Source organism: Chrysemys picta, chromosome 2 (assembly GCF_011386835.1).
Source record: "Chrysemys picta bellii isolate R12L10 chromosome 2, ASM1138683v2, whole genome shotgun sequence".
NCBI classification, from domain to species: Eukaryota; Metazoa; Chordata; order Testudines; family Emydidae; genus Chrysemys; species Chrysemys picta.
The window spans coordinates 217,942,625-217,960,408 of record NC_088792.1 but is presented as its reverse complement, the minus strand read 5'-3'; the positions used below and the strand labels follow the sequence as shown (position 1 = coordinate 217,960,408).

Below are 17,784 nucleotides of genomic sequence, written 5' to 3'. Positions count from 1 at the left end.
AGTGGAGGAAATCCATTAGAATTTCTACAGCTTTGAGTTTCTCAGCTTCTTCATGGGGCCCAGATCCTTTGTTTCATCTTTGACTCATTCCAGGCCTCTTTCAGCTTCTTTTGTGCTATAGCAATTATCCACTGGTCTTAATATGAAAACTCCCAGACTAAATATACTGCATCTCTCTTCTGGTTCCTCAAATTCTCTCAGCTCTCATCACTTCATTCTCATAGCTTCTAAAGTTTGCAGTTATCCCCTTGCAGCTCTCCCTATCATGGTTTCAGTCTTCTTTTAACTGCTCCCTCTCCCTAGCCCCCTGTTAAACAAGGCTCAGCTCCAATTATTCATTTCCTAGGGATTGTTCTAATCCTAACCTATCAACATATCCCAATTATCTGCAAACATTCAGGTCTCCCCTCCTACTGATTTGAAAAACAATCAACTGTGCATTTGTAGCACCTTTTTACAAATATGTCTGAGCTGTTTCAAGATATTCAAAACCCTTAGTCAACAGTTGAACCATCTCCCTAGTTCCCTTGTGAAACAAGCCTTAACATTGTTTATGGAGTACAGGAAAAATATGGCTCATCTTTGCTAAAATATACAACATAAATAAAATATTCTAGCAAGTGAGACATGCCATATGCCCCCATCAAAGTCAGACTTTATAAATGGTAACATTGACAGACTTTCAAGCATTGGCAGGTGGGTTATAAACTAGAAGTTTCTGAGCAGGGATATGTCATTTTATGTATATGTTAAGTGCATAACTACATAAAATATAATGTGTTATAAGATATAATGCCATACAGTGAACTGTACTCTCTGTACCTTGCCAAGAGAGACTGAATGTGTGCATATACTTTTGACAGCACTACACCGCATGCAAGAAGATGTTATTTAGAAAAACCAAACCTATAATAGTGTAGGTGTATAAAAGTCTTCCTTTTGGGGAAAGTTTAGAATTCAGGCTGTGCAACAAGACAGACACTTGGCAACCATGATACAAAAAGACAGTTAATATGTGACAATGTTTCTTTTATCAACAGCAGCTTGTGCGTTCATCATTTTAAAGACTTTCAAAACATTGCCATCTTGTGGACCTATCTCTAATTGTATCATTGTTCTCTGCTGTTCCGACAGGTGAGTCAAATTATGACTGCAAATTGCAAACATGACAAATTGGAGGCTGGATAGATTAACCTAGTGTCCAATACACAACTAATTGAAAATTTACAAAGAGCTGTTCCTTACTGGATATGCATTATTAACCATGCACAGTAACATTTGGTCTAGCTCTCTTTTCCTCCATTTAAAATTGGGAAGGCTGCATTATTTAACTCGTAGAGCTGCTAACTCAATGAAGTAAAATGAGCATTGAAGAGAGCATAAGACAGTTTTCCACCAGAGTTCCTGAAGCAGGAGAGGAGGAGAGACAAGGAAGAGGAGAGAGAGAGAAAAAAAAAAGATTCCTTTCCCACTTTTGGCTTCCTTCTTTATTGACCCCCCCCCCCTTTATTCCCTACACATTTGCAATATTTTTTCTGGAAGCAGTTTTCATTGGTGCTGCTAGCTGTGAATTTGTTACAATTTTGTATTGCATGGATACTACCATTTACAAAGGCAATTTATTTTGACTTGTACCTATATATTCTTGCATGCTAGGTCTTGCTGCAAAGGAATCTCAGTAACTACTGTATACTGAATGTCACCCAACTGTTGCTTTGAGTTTGTTTATATTTTTAAAGAGTAAGTCAACCTTGAAGTCAATACCTCATTACTTTTAATGTCAGTCACAACATACTGTACATTTTATCACACCACAGAGAGAACTAAAACACTTACTTTGTGCATCCAAGCACTTTCCCTGGTTGCCGGAATGAAGTATTCCTCGCAGCAATTTGGTACTAGAAGGAAAACATGACAACAATTAGCTCAGCAAGGAAATAGGAAAAAAATAATGAATGGTCTTTGTCTATATGGGATATGCAGCGATGCAACAACCATGTCTGTTCTAAAAACGAAACAAGAGGAGAAACCCTTCCTCACAATACCCTAATTCAACTGAGTTCACACAATAGCACAGTGTCTGGTATAACTGCACAACAGTCATATGTGCCTTCTCGATGGTAGGAAATCTGTTAGGTCTCTTGCACTGCCACATTCAGAGTTTATTCATAGTTGCAGGTCATATTTCTGCCCCTTGATTTTGCCAGGCTTTTCTGAGCAAGAACATAATCTCAGTAAATTTATGAGCATTCCACCAAACTGATCTTCTTGGCTATGACCCACTTTAAAAAAAAAAAATCTACTATTGAGAAGCATGTGTAATGCAGACAGGTAAAACTATATTCTTCCTAATCGTACATTATGATGCAGTGGCTTCCCTTAAAAGCTTTCTAGTTTTACCTTATGCAGCTACATAACATTACCTCAGCTTATGTAAATGTTTCCTATAATGTACTTCCTTATACACAAAGAAGGCAATATCTATGGTATACTGAAAATACTGAGATAACATTATTTAATTACCTATGGCAACTGAGCATCTTTTGAAGGGGACAATTGTATGACTAAATTTTGTCATGTAATCCAAGAACACCTTACAAAAACAGTTAAATTGCACTCTTACAACTTAAAAAAGTTAATTCATTTTCTCTTCATATACTAAAAGCATGAGTGTTGCCTGTTTAATGGCGTGTGCTGTTGAACACCACTAGCACGCTAACCATTATAAAAGAAGAGTGCATTCTATAAAGATTTTTTATAATTGTATAAATCAAAAATCCCAAATTTTCTGCTCTCTGGACTTCAGACTTTCACTAAGTAGTCCAGTGCAGGTATTTTATGAGATGGGGACCTGTTTTGAAAATCATTTGCCTATTAAGGCACCTACCTACATTAATTCCTTCTCCTCTGGTAAGCATGTGGGGGAGACTTAGGCCTTGGCTACACTTGCAGCTGTACAGTAAACCTGTCTTCGTACAGCTGAGTAGGGAAAGCGCTGCAGTCTGTCCACACTGACAGCTGACAGCGCAGTGGCGTGGCCACACTTGCAACATTTGCAGCTGTGTTGGGAGCGGTGCATTATGGGCAGCTATCCCAGCATTCATGTGGCTGCAACATGCTTTTCAAAAGGGGGGGGTGGAGTGGAGTGTGACAGGGAGCGTGGGGCGGGAGAGGAAGAGTGCTTTTTGGAGCATATCAGCACTCTATTTTGCAAGTTCCGAACTCCCGGCCCCCTGCTCATTCATTCACTCACTCAAAGCAAACAGCAAACTGTTTGCTTTTTCTCTGTGGTACGAGCTTTGAAACCGGCACTTCCGCATTCCTGCAGCCAGTCACAACAATGGAGAGGATTGGCCACTTGACAAGGTGATCAGTACAGCGCTGCAGGTTGATTCCTGATACACACTCACAGGGGAGAGTCGTAGCCACTCCGCTGTATCTCTTATGCTTCTCAGGGAGGTGGAGTACCTGCAGCGGTGTACCCAGGGAGATATAGCACTGTAAGTGCCCTGGCAGTGTGGACGGGGAGTGAGTTACAGCACTGGGGGAGGCTTTACAGCGCTGTAACTCGCAAGTGTAGCCAACGCCTAACAAATGGCTAGAGGGTGGAGAGGAAGCAAAAGCAAGAGAACTTGCAACAGATGGATGCTTTTCTATCTAGTTCAAGTTTCATTTTGTTAATTTAAGAATTTCAGAAAAGCATCTACAATGAACCAAGCACGTAAGAGAAATAGTCAGGTTAGAAACTCTTGAAGGCAGGAACTGTCTTATTTAATGTTTTGTAAAGTACTGCATACACATACTGGGTTTTATAAGAACTTACTGGATTTTTAAAGTCTTCTTGAAAAAAAAAATACAATAATTTTTTCAAAGAAAAAAATGTGAAAAAAGGAATAGAATGAAGGGTTAAGAAGGCAGGATAGACAAAAGGAGGAAAGTCAAGAAAAGGAAACAGAACAAAGAGTGAGAAGAGGGGCAGAGAACACAATATACAGTGCCTCGTGGTTCTATATCCCCTACATTTCACTACATTGCTGTGTTCCACAGCTGTTCATTACGGGGCTGAGAGGTGAGGTTATGCAGAATGCTGTTAACCAAAGCTGGGTGAATAATGGACTTTTTGGTTTGGTAGCATTCCAAAAAAAACCCAAAATGAAAAAATGTTTAATACTGTGTTGAACCAAACCCAACATTTTCCAAATTTTTCAGCCAATTGAAGAGTCGGAAAACACTGAGAGGGGCCAAACAGAATACTTTTTTTGACCAAACTCAAAATTGTGTTTCAATTTTGGGCATTTTAACAAAAGCAAAGGACTACAAGGGCTTTTCTATATGAACAGTTAGTGCACTGAAGCTGGGGTGTAAGTTTACCTCACACTAGCCTGCTGCGTATTAACTGTCCATATGGACCCTGTTGCCAAGCACTATAAGATCACTAGTGTGCTTTGATCTATTCCCATTTCAAAGCAGGGTAGATCAAAATGCACTAGGGAACTTTTAGTGTGGACTGTTCGTGTGCATCAGGCTAATGTGAGGTAAATTTACATCCCTCCTTGCCATGCACTAACTGTTCATATAGACAAGCCCTAGATTCACAAAACAGAAGGGACAGGGAAGGGAGGGTGCCTCTCTCTTCTGGTGAAGGAATTCCATGTTGCATCAATAGTTAGTCATTGGAGCAGGGACTTAAACTTGGGTCTCCCAGATGAGTGCCCTATCACCAGGCTACAGAGTCACTTCTCACTCTTTCCTCACCCAATGACTATTCATTGTCATCATGAATGACTAAATTATTCATGAATTCATTGCCATTCATAAAGTCAACCAAAACTGCATTTTTCAGAAAAAAAGCTATTTGCCAAAAAATTTTCCCCTAGTTCTACTGTTGATGCCATTTGAATCAGGTGGCATCTTTTACATTTGGGCGTGTATTTTTAAAGAATTTAATGACTCAGGAATAGGTATTTTCTTTTGCGTTTCAATCCCTGTGTTCTGCGTCTGTGTCTCAGTGGACTGGACGCTTCCCATCCTATTAAGCAGATTTTTTCCCCAGCACTGGGAATTTAATGCTACATGATGCAATTCTTACAACAAATTGTAATGTGAAAAAGACAGGAGCGCTGCATGCTAGAAAGTTTCCTCTCCTGGCTTTGAATGTCTTCACCACTTTTTGCAAAAAGAAAACAGGATATAAAAACAATTTTTAGAAATTGGAAGGGAATTTTAAAGGGGTCAAAAGTGTCTGACAGTCACGGTTTGCACAATGAATGAATGACTACCCCAGCCACAACAGGTTGCAGAAATGGATAAATTCAGGGTATGTCTCACTTCAACAAAGATGTGATTGTGGCATGTGTAGACATACCTGAATAAGATGTGATCTACAGTAGAACCTCAGAGTTACAAACACCAGAGTTACGAACTGACCGGTCAACTACACACCTCATTTGGAACCAGAAGTATACAAGCAGCAACAGCAGAGCCAAGAATACAAATACAATACTATGTTAAATGGAAACTACTAAAAAAAATAAAGGGAAAGTTTAAAAAAAGATTTGACAAGGTCAGGAAACTGTTTCTGTGCTTGTTTCATTTAAATTAAGATGGTTAAAAGCAGAATTTTTGTTCTGCATAATAAAGTTTCAAAGCTGTATTTAGTCAGTGTTCAGTTATAAACTTTTGAAAGAACAACCATAATATTTTGTTCAGAGTTACAAACATTTCAGAGTTCTGAATAACCTCCATTCCCGAGGTGTTCGTAACTCTGAGGTTCTATGTAATTAGCTAGCTCAAGTAACAATAGCAGCGAAGCTGCAGCAGCATATGCAGCCGCATTGGCTACACCTGCTTGCCAAGGTACCCTGGTTACATACTTGAGCAGCCACCACCTGTCTTGACATGGCTTCACTGCTATTGTTACTGAAGGTGTCTTTGATGAAAGCTAGCATGAGTAGGTCTATATGTGCTGCAATCATACTTTCGACAGCAGTGTGGACATACCCTCGGTCATAGCCATGAAATGTGAACTAGCAAACATACTGCTGTATGGGATCATTTTGCTGGCTACATGATAAACTGGTGAAGATTAATTGGACTATCTCAAAACTACAAATATTATGGAGCAGGGTTTTGCACAGGTAGAATAGCACCAGCAATTGTAGGAATGGAGCTGAATTCAGTGTTTCCTTCAATTCCAAAAAACCCACAAAGGTATCCTCGTTGACTCAGACCAATTCACAGGAGAGACACTGACAGAGTACACATCTGAAAATTCCAACAAGCATGTGGCAGATTTTTCATGCCTCTTTATGCCTTAGTAATTTAAAACACATTTTTGATCCGAAACTTTTGATTCTCTTCCTGTGCCATGATTTCACGTTGAACATTGGCATGAATAAAAGCTATAGGGTGCTAAAAAGTTTTCCTCCCCTTGTTTACAAAGCCACCAATAAATCTTCTAAGTGATCAAAAAGAAAAGTGTTACACTCTTAAATCCAGTCTCGTCCTGCTGAACAACTTAATAGGCATAGAAGAAGGACAAACATGCACTGTTTCTCACAAGTGGCTAGGATACGCTCACAGCCCTTACCTCTAAGAGGCATCAGATTTCGTCCCCACAGAGCAGCCAGCCAGCTCTAACCCTTGGAATAGAATTCCCTTTTGCTGAGCTCCTCCAAGATGGAGATGCATATAGAGATAATACATGGATCCAAGACCTTGGCAACTATGAATGAAGATCACATCTGCGCTCTCATGAAGGCCTAATTCCCTTCCAATGCTTTATAAGCGTCCTACCTCTTTCTGTAAAGGCTTTATGACACCATAACTATCTTCCAGCTGGGAGGGTGCCATAGATCTGGCTTCAGAGTCAGTTAATGTAATTTCTGTTACTACTAGTATGACAAGTATTGCCAGCCAATACACTAAGTATCTATGTAAATGGTAGGCCTAACAGTAGTAATTGGGTAGATGAGATTTACGAAGTGTGTCCATTTTGCATTATTGTTAATTTCTAATTTGGTAGCACAGGCTGCCACACTTTGTGCAACTGTTATTTCTTCCAGAGGTTTCTTCCCTTTGCCACTTTTTTAACAGGCAATGCTACTTTTTGATCATGAGAACAAGTCTCTCCTCTTTTTGTTTGGTACAGAGAAGTAGTATAGAAAATGTCTGCATTTCAGTTTCTCCTGTCACACTGATTAAAGTCTTTCCTACTCGCATTTTCAATGTGTCTGATCTCCGCTGGCTTCTACATCTTGCATGCGATCACTGGATGAGTATGTTAAGCATCTGTCTGTAATAGTCTGCTAGTCTGGTACTCCTGCACAGAGGTTATACCAACAGAACATGTTTTGATCTGTTTTTACCAGTAGGCTGTCTACTATTTTTAGAGTTGGGTCTTGTAGTGGGGTGGTCACCCCGTTCCTGCCTGAAGGGGATAAAGCAACCCTGGAGGGGGCTGCAGCAGGGAAAGCTAGGCGGATTGGGAAAGCAGCCACAGCTGTGGTCAGCTTAATCAGGGCCCAGCTGGCCCTTATAGAGGGCTGTGGGCCAGAAGAAAGACAGACACTCTCTGGCTTTGTGAGAGAGAAGGACCTGGCTGCTTGGGAAGCTGAGGAGGGTACCTAGGGTGGAGCAGTGCTGGGGAAGGGCAGAGGGAGCTGGGGAGCTCCAGCCTCGCTAAGCCCCAGGCTGCAGGCCGAGTTAAGGCCCCACAAAAGGGTACTGGGGCAGCCCAGGAATAGGCAGAGGCAGCTGGTCCACCCCCCCTTGCTGATGATGAGTGGTTTACAAACTGCAGTCTGCCCCAGGGAGCAGGGGTTAGATGATGACTGGCAGTAGCCACTGAGGCAAGGTGGGGATAGGGGGTTCCCCTGGGAGGGGAGACCCAGAGTGAGGGGGTACTGCGGTGGGCAGAACCCCTGGGCAAAGGGCCCCGGGAGGGACACGGGGCCAGCGGCAGTCGAGACACCAGCCTGCAGAGGGCACTCTGGGCTGGAAAGAGTTAATTCTCTGGACAACCAGCAGGAGGTGCTGCGCTGGAGAGTCATCGCACTGCCACAGGTCTAGTAATTTGAGTATGAATGAAGTTGATCAGATTTCTGGGTCATGCATTAGTGCTGCTCACCAATTTCACGTATTACTTCAGAACCCAAGTGCATGTCATCACACCATGCTGGTGCTCCATGCACTGAACAATGAGGCAAAAAGAGAACCCACATTTTCCATTGAGGAGTGCACTGAGCTACTACTTTGAGGCTGAACTGAAGCTATATTTTAAACTCAAAACCAAAATTTACTAGATTTAAGCATTCCATATTAGACTGTTAGATGTGTTACAATTTGGAAAAGTAACCATGACCACTGCACAGGACAAGACTTGGAGACTGGTGACAAGGTGGGGTTAAGGGCATGAGGCACATCAGTAACCAGGAAATAACCTGCACTTCTTTTATTAGAGGATGACTGGCAGTAACTGCTATATCTAAGGATACTATTTCCATTATATGCCCCTTTGCACACACTCAGCTTTACAGCACAGTTGTTGCTGAATATTGAATGCTGGGAAATTTTGTTTAAAGATGTGCTGTATTCTTGGAGATAGTGTGCAACTTTCAAAATAATTTTGCTAGAGTTAATGTTCCTATCTTTAGAATTACTAGCCTTATTGAAGCAAATCAGTTTGGTAGACTTAAAGGCAATTATTTAAGTATTTGTAAGCAATTCCTTGAGTCACCTTAACTCATACACTTCCAAATATATCATAACATGCATAGACTAGGAACATGCATAGGTTTAGTTTGTAATTTTAAGATACTAGACCAATTTTTCACCAATGGCTGCATATTAAGATTACAAGTATGTAGTTTACTGGTAACAATGAAAAGCACTAATTGGCTTTGGCTGTCTGGTGTGTTATGGAACTGGGGACTTATTTTGAAGAATTTTTTTAAATTAATTAATGCAGCATTAGGGTTGCATAGTTAAGCACTTGTGGTACTAAAGAGTGACTATGTAAAAATGCTGCCATTGTACTCCAGAGAGCTGCCCACTATCTGCATCTGGAATCATCTTCCCTACCTAGTAGATGGTCTTGTGGTTAAGGCACTAGACTGATATTCAGGACATCTGGATTCTATTGCCACCTCTGCCTCAGTCTTCCTATATAACCTTTGTGCCTCAGTCTCCCCAGCCAAAAGTGGGACTACTTCCCTACCTCACATGGATATTGTGAAGATAATTAAATTAATGTTTGTGGGATGCTGAGATACCAGGTAAGAGCTATAGAAAATAAACTTGTATTACTCTTGGTAGCATTGCTGAGATAACAGCAAAGAGTATGAGCAGGATATGAAGAATTGGTTACTAGCTTGCAAACAATTACACATGTACAAGGCCACTGAAGACAGACACTACAGATATCAGAGGACTGAATTTGAAGACCGTACGTTTGCACAGGTGTGACTGAGGTCATAGAATGGTCCAGTAGTTAGAGCACTCACCTGAGACTCAGTGACTTGCCTTTGCCACAAACTTCCTGTGTGACCTTGGGAAAGCCATTTAATCTCTGTGCCTCAGTTCCCCATCTGTAAAATGGGGATAACAGCACTTCCCTACTTTACAGGCATTTTGTGAGGATAAACTCATTGAAGATTGACAGGTGCTTAAACACTAGGAGGTTACACACTTAGTAGCTCCTGTTGGCTGAGCTTATTGCAGGGGCATCTTGCATCCCTCCATTTCCTCCCTCCACCCCTAACTCCCTTTGTACCACCCTCATATGCCCCTCTTTTAGATACTCAGCAGCTCTCCCCAATCTTCCCCCACCAGGGGCTCTGTCACCCCCATTCTCCCCCCCCATGTCAGCAGTTTTGAGTATCCATTGTCACGCCCCACTCCCACCCCCATGTCCTCCATTCACTCAGGCAGCTTTCAGCGGCATGCCTGCAGGAGGTCTGCTGGTCCCGCAGTTTCAGCGTACCCGCTGCCGAAGCCACGGGACCGGCGGACCTCCCGCAGGCATGCCGCCGAAGGCTCCCTGACTGCTGCCCACACAGCGACCGGCAGGCCGTCCCCCGTGGCTTGCCGCCCCAGGCATGGGCTTGGTGTGCTGGTGCCTGGAGCCGCCCCTGAATACTTATGATTAGATAACTTTCACCAAAACTAATTTTATCTAGGGACAGAAATTGTAAGTTACCTGGCTAAGCCCAGAAGACTAAGTTTGTGTTCACAGAAGCTGGAGTCTTCATGACCCTTTAGAGAAGAGGTTTGCCAGCTTTTCTTATTGCATACCCCTTTCCAGATCTATCAACTGCAGACGTATCCTTATCCTTCTCATCACTCATACTTTGTGTGTTCTTAACATAACTTGTCTTTAGCCATCTGTCCATATTTCACTTGTTATGTTGTTGGCATCCTTTTGTCTGCGAGAGACCGTGGGAATTGCAGCCTATGAATATTTCACTATTACATACAGATATAGTTATAGTGTGACGTATACAACTGAACCCCCCCCTAAATTCTGAGCTCAATTAGATGGGACAGTTGCTAGGCAATTGAACCTGCGCTGCATGGTGATAGGAGGTGAGATCTCTTATATCAGTGTCTATTTGTGTTCTCATCAGTACATCTTGAAGTAAATGACCTTATTTTATATAAAATTCCCAAAGTTTTAAAGCTTTGTCTGAGTAAACTTATGAAAATGCAATAAATAAAACCCACCATTACGTAATTTCTCCCATGTAACCCTCAGAGATGTCTCGTGTACCCTCAGGGGTACGCTATGACACTCTGTGCCTCAAAATAGCACCCTGGACCTCCCATATTCACCACCATCATATAATTATATGTTTTGTACAAAGTATACATTGTGAGGTATCATTTCAAAAGTCTTGATCTGTTGAACATTAATATCCTGTTGGACTGTATGTGCTATCATTGTATGTGAAGTTGTGAAGCACTGCTATATGTGTTACTGAAATAAGTTGAGGTTGGGAATGTCCACGGCCAGTTGCAACAAAGGAGGGCCCACACAGCATTAATGGCCCATCAAGAAAACAATCCACTATCCCAGAAGCTCCTTAGAGAAGGCATGTAGGCAATGGAGACTGCTTGATCAATGGGGGTTGACGGACCCTACATCACAAGGAGAATCTTTCTAGCAGCTGGAAGAAGGTATAAAAAGAGATGACATCCTGACTAGGCCTTTCTCCCTCCCACCCCCCAAGTCTCAACATCTGAAAGAAAAAGACTTTGAACTGGGGAAGAGTGGTCCCAGGCTGGAAGGGTGTCTAGTCTGTATATTGAGGACCTGTAACCTGCTTGTACCATCTGTTAGGGTGAGACACTGAGTTTGTTTAGTTTAGAGAAGAGAAGACTGAGGGGGGACATGATAATTTAAGTACATAAAAGGTTGTTAAAAGGAAGAGGGAGAAAAATTGTGCTCCTTAACCTCTGAGGCTTGGACAAGAAGCAATGGGCTTAAATTGTAGCAAGGGTGGCTTAGGTTGGACTTTAGATTAAAACTTCCTGTCAGGGTGGTTAAGCACTGGAATAAATTGCAAGGGGAAGCTGTGGAATCTCCATCACTGGAGATTTTTAAGAGCAAGTTAGACAAACATCTGTCAAGGATGGTCTAGATAATACTTAATCCTATCATGAGTGCAGGGGACTGGACTAGAGAACCTCTCAAGGTCCCTTCCAGTTCTTCGATTTTATGATTGCTTGATTCAAATTTTGCTTCGTCTGTTAAAGTTAGAATTTAGACTGGTGTTTATATTTTATTTCTTAGGTAACCAACTTTGATCTAAAAAAAGAAGAACAGGACCTGCTACTTAGAATCACTGAAAATCTATCTTTTTGTAGTTAATAAATAGGTTTTATATTTTACCTAGAACAGCGTGGTTTGGTTAAATTGCTAAGGAAATCTCAGCTCAAATTACAATGGCTGATGCATGTCCACTTTCCTCTGAAGAAGAGGCCAACTAGCTAATGAGTTTACACTGGCCAGGCTTCTGACCATTGCAAAGATACTACAGTTCTGGGGTGTAGGGCTGGAACTGGGGAGAATTGGCTGAAGCCTCTCTACTGATGGTTCATGAATGGCTGGGAGATCTCTCATGTAACTCAGTTGGGTGTGTCCCTGCCTGTGGATGTCTGTGTAACTGCAGTGCCTGCCAGAGGCAGGTAGCTTGACATCAGCATCACAGTGAGAGAGGCAGCCCAGGTTGGTGGGTTTGGAGGGCTCAGTGGTCCCGCAGTCCAGGTTGCATCCCGGGAACCCATCACATACGTGTACCACAGTTTGGGAACCACTGCTCTAGAACATGCAGCCATATTTTTCTTCTTCACTGGTAATGCGTATCAAACAAGCTGCAAATGCCTTATATGTATCAGTGCCATCATTTTGCCTCAACATGTCAGTCTATTCCTCCTCAATAGAAACTCAATTTCAAACACTTCGCTACCAAAACATTTATGGTTTTCAGCATTCACCTCTCCAGTTCCACATGACAAAAGACATGTGAACTTGAATTTCCAGAATACAAAAAATCCACTACGTTAAGTTTTTGAATGATAAGATACTTAAATTATCCCAGAATAGGAAAGGATATATGCAGCCCCAGAAGACTTACTTCTAATACACAATAACTTACCTTAAAAAAAAAACACACACACACACACAAAAAAACACCTTTTAATTCATATAAATGCTACTATTCCTTCTCTTCCATCAGTAAAATAGAGTTTTAATATGATCATTCTAACAGTGTCACTATTTGCAGAGTTAGATCCTCTTCCCCACTGCCCTCCCGGCACATGGCACTTATGAAATACACATTGATATAAAAGTAGTTCTCTGATAGCAGTGGAAAAAGTCCAATAAATTTAGGAACTTAAGTTGATGCTTCTCCTTTTAAAAACTGATTCTGTACGTTTGGAAACCCATGCCACAGATATTCAACACTTGAGTGGAGAGTCTGTTCCAGGACATGAATGTCTATCTCAGGGGTGGGCAAACTACAGCCCAGGGCCTCATCCGGCCCTTCAGACATTTTAATCTGGTCCTCGAGCTTCTGCCAGGGAGTGGGGTCTGGGGCTTGCCGCGCTCCATCGCTCCAGCTGGGGAGCGGGGTTGGGAGCTTACCCCGCTCCATGCATGCCATGGCTCCATGCAGCTCCGGAAGCAGCGGCATGTCCCCCCTCTGGCTCCTACATGTAGGGGCAGCTAGGGGCCTCCACATGCTGCCCCCACAGCTTCCATTGGCCAGGAACCGTGACCAATGGGAGCTGCAGGGGTGATGCCTGCAGACAGGGCAGCACGCAGAGTTGACTGGCCACGTCGCTGCATAGGAGCCGGAGAGGGGACATGCCGCTGCTTCTGGGACCTGCTTGAGGTAAGCACCGCTAGGAGCCTGCACCCCTGACCCCCTCCCGTGCCCTAACCACCTGCCCCAGCCCGGATCCCCCTCCCACTGTCTGAACCCCTCGGTCTCAGCCCGGAGTACCCTCCTGCTCCCACAACCCCTCAGCCCCACCCCAGAGCCCACACCCCCTGCTGGAGCCCTCACCCTCCTGCTCCAGCCTGGAACCCCTCCTCCCCGTCCCCACCCCCCTCCGCACCCTGAACTTCTCATTTCTGGCCCTAGTCCACAGCCGGAGCCTACACCACAACCCCCAATTTCATGAGCATTCACAGCCCATCATACAATTTCCATACCCAGATATGGCCCTCGGGACAAAAAGTTTGCCCACCCCTGGTCTATCTGGTAACATGCATGAAGCACAGTCTCAGATATCAGGTGATGCCACAATGAGAGGATCCATCTCTGGAAACCACATTTATGTTCACATATTTTCACCCATTTTGTTTTGTTAGTTTTCAGAGCACAGGAATATATGCATTATAAAATGCTACAAAAACTGTGTCCACTGGTCTTTAATAGCTCTCCATGCCATGATATGTTGCTTCTCATCTTCAAAACACTTCACCAGCACCCAACTTGGCTGAGCTCTCATCTCCCATTGATTTCATTGGGAAGTGGGTTAAGTCCCTACATGATTTGCTCAACACCATGTGCAAGTTAGCTTTAAAGCTGAGATTAGGATTCAGTCCCTCTTTCAGGCTCCTGCTTTGAACACACCTTTCCTAGGACTTAAATTTTTATAATGTGGTAATTAACTATTAGTGTGACAACATGACTAAAAGATTTGTAGATATAAAATTTACTGTGTATATAGCAAGTGGAACAGTGTCTCCATCTCATTGTCTACATGCATCTGGTGAGATACACTTTTTGTAATTCTGCCAGTTTGGTTGCAAAACTATCATGAAGCATTTTTCTTTAATTTGTGTAAGACCTCTGATAAAGAATCACTGAATAATATATTCCTCTTCACAGGTGTTTTGTAAATGAATACATGTTTAAGCCTCATGGGATTATCCATCCACTATTGGGGTGAAACAGTGAGGCAAACAGTGACAGTAGCGACTAGGTCTGAAAGAATTTTATAAGGTTTGCTTTATTAAAAAAGTGAGACCTAAAACGTAACGTGCTCCTTTAAATAAAGTTTCCTTGCATAATATACAATGCGCACTTATTTCTGAGAGTTTTTATATGGTGCTCATCACCATAGTTCCAAAGCACTTATTCTGGCCACACAATAGCAGATGTAAAGGTAGCCATCTTACAGCAAAAACACTTCAGGACCAGACTCCAAAGAGAAACTGCTGAGCTCCAGTTCATTTGCAAATTTGACACCATCAGATCAGGATTAAACAAAGACTGTGAATGGCTATCCAACTACAGAAGCAGTTTCTCCTCCCTTGATGTTCCCCCCTCAACTGCTAGCAGAGCACCTCACCCTCCCTGATTGAACTAACCTCGTTATCTCCATAGTGATTTATACCTGCCTCTGGAAATTTCCATTACTTGCGTCTGATGAAGTGGGCATTCACCCACAAAAGCTTATGCTCCAATATTCCTTCAGAAACTTGTGTTTTCCTCAGAAGTACTGAAATATTGGAAGAGCCTATTGCGTTAATGCTTCCAAGGACTTGCCACCATACAGTCAATGTAGTTAAAATGAGATCATGTCATCATTCTTCAGTGAGAAACAGCACAATAATTGAATCACGTTAGATGCTAGAATATGAAAAAGGTGAATGCATGGAACAAAAATATGACTGATTAATATAATTATAGGAAATTAGAAGAGTACAACCATACCTATGAAAAAGAAGAGACTGCTGAGATACTTGAAAAGTATTTAGAATTCTAGGTGTATTATTTGACACTCTCTTAGCTGTTTGTATAGTCCATGCAATTTCTTCCACCCCGCTCTTCCAAAATCCTCAAATAAGCCACTACATTGAAAGTTAGACTAGATCTCCTAATAGTTCTATCCCACTGCCAGGGGAAGAAAATTGTTCCTCTGAAACAAAGGCTGCAAGCCCAGCAGTCATGATCAGGAGCCACCCGACAATAAACCAGTCAACGTAAGAGCCATGACGAAAAAGAAATGTTCATAACAGATTCCAGCTTCAATGGGATATCAAACATTAAGGGACAGTTTCTGATGCTCTCTGTCAGAAAGAGTAACAGGCTCCAATGATACTAACTGAGCAATAAGGTCCTAAACACTGTGAGCAAGGGATCTCAATCTAGCCCCAAGCTAAAAGGAGTTTAAAATATCCTGAGAGAGTTCCTTAAAGGACCGCTGCAGTATGGGGTAATTAAAAATCAAACTCCACCAGGCAACAGTTTCAAATGACCATTACATTTATTAAATACTCTGGTCAGTCTGTTTCTCATGTAAACCAGCTTGCATAACAAGTCATACCAAGTCTACAAGTGACAGAGGTTGCAAACAGACATTAACATCTTAGGTTGGAAACTACTTGTAATAAAAAATGCCTTATCTGAGCTCTCAATTCCTGGACAGGATAGGGGGAGGAGAAGTTAACATGAGAAGAGATTTCTCAAGGCTATACCATAAGGTCAAGAACTAATCTTTGCATTTTTATTTCCTCCATTGAATTGAGTGGAACACAGTATGATCTGCAATTCAAGAAGCAAACCCACAAGGAGGTGATTAGAGTTTTTCTAACTCATTCATAGGGAATACTGTGAGAGATCAGCACTCCTTCCAGCCCTTCTGTGTAACTTATTGTTTTGACTGACAAAAAGCGGTACCAGTAGCTACTAGTTCCTTTCAAATAAAGACAAATGATAAAGCTACCATCAGTCAGACAAACATTTCTTGTTGTCCAGCAAATCCTCCATTCCATAAGCCACATAATAAGTTCCCTGTCACTGGAGAACCGCATTATAGTATTTCTCTATCTGACCATTTTCATGCGTCACTTGTAGCCCCTGAACCACAATGAAGAGTTTTACTGCAACAGAGCTGATACATCATTCTAAATATTAAGGTTGTACATGTGATACTAGTCACAACCTTTCACTAATGTGGCCTTCAAATTTTTGACAAATACTCTTCATAGGTGTCTCTGGTTAAGCAACATTTCAACAGAGCTGGGTGACTGGCTGGCATACCCATTTTTAGAAATTTTTATCCAGTGATATTCAGAGTGGTACTAAATATTCTTATAGCCTTGTTTAACAGTGCTGACATCTGCTTTCCATAAGATGCTACAAGGCTGAACTTAAGGATTCTGCTTTGTGATAGGAATAGTGGCTTATTTGCATGGCTAGGAGATGGGGAAAAAAAAGATACTGCCACCAGAATTAAAGTTTAAAAAAATCCCAATTCTAGTGCCAGTCTGCAACAACACAAGAGACAGGGGAGGTTGGCTGACATGTTAATCTGGCATCAATCTCCATAAATTTCTATGACTGTCTCAAACACTTCAGGGAGAATAAGAATGTCTCCTTAGTTTTTCTGTTGCTGTTCTTGAGGTGTCTTTGGTTAGATACACAGGACTCTGAAGTGAGAGCACATCATAAAGTAAAAGCCTCTCCAATAGAATGACTGGTCCAATGATGTGACCAGGGAAATGCAAGAACACCCTCCTCATGCAAGTTGTAGGTGTAATAGTAGCACAGTGATAGGACCCTTATATGCTTCATACACAGCTGGTTTGAAGCACATGGAAAAAGCTATTATTTTAGGAGAGTTCAGTGATATGAAGTAAGCTTTGCTCAAGCTTGAATCTAGAGCTGGCATTAGGATCTGTGAAGTTTCCTTGATTTCGGGACCTAGAAATTTGAAGGACCTTAGATTTCATTAAAAAGGAGAATCATTATTTTTCAGCTTGGGTGCCTACATTTAAGCACGCAACTAAGCAGCCAAGTTTTCAGAGGTGCTGCACACTTGCAGCTCCCATTGAAGTCAGCTCAGCACTTCTGAATATGAGGCTACTTTATTTAGGTGTGGAAATGTGGATTTAGACTGCGCTCTCATTGGAAAATATTGAGCTAAATTTCTAGTCCTCTGCCTTAGGAAGACAGGGTTGAAAATGTAAAAACAAATGTAAAACATTCATAAGGGTTAGAATTTCACCACTACTTTCCCCCCAGAAGATCACAGCATATGAAGAGTCCCTTGTGCTGATGCCAACAAATCTCTTGATTGCTTTGAGGAATGCAGATCAGTGCAGTCAATGAGAGAGATGGAAAAAAACACCCAGGTTTCCACCAAAGGCACTAGGGTGATGCAAGCTCCCCCCTGAAGCTTCAGGTAGCTGAGCTAGCTCCTACGCTACATATTAATGTTAGTGACTTTGTCCACAAGGAGAGGCTCCTAAATAGCATGCGAGGC

The 17,784-nt window shown here is 42.1% G+C and overlaps 1 protein-coding gene across 6 annotated transcripts in view; it reads right to left on the bottom strand.

The window, feature by feature from the left end:
• MAPRE2 (microtubule associated protein RP/EB family member 2) overlaps positions 1-17,784 on the bottom strand; it is a 157,157-nt gene that overhangs the window by 113,046 nt on the left and 26,327 nt on the right. For all 6 annotated transcript variants that reach the window (XM_005279948.4, XM_065582101.1, XM_065582096.1 and 3 more), the window contains one exon: positions 1,837-1,898. The gene's annotated coding sequence lies outside the window, so the exon portion shown is untranslated. The remainder of the gene's footprint in view (positions 1-1,836; positions 1,899-17,784) is intronic.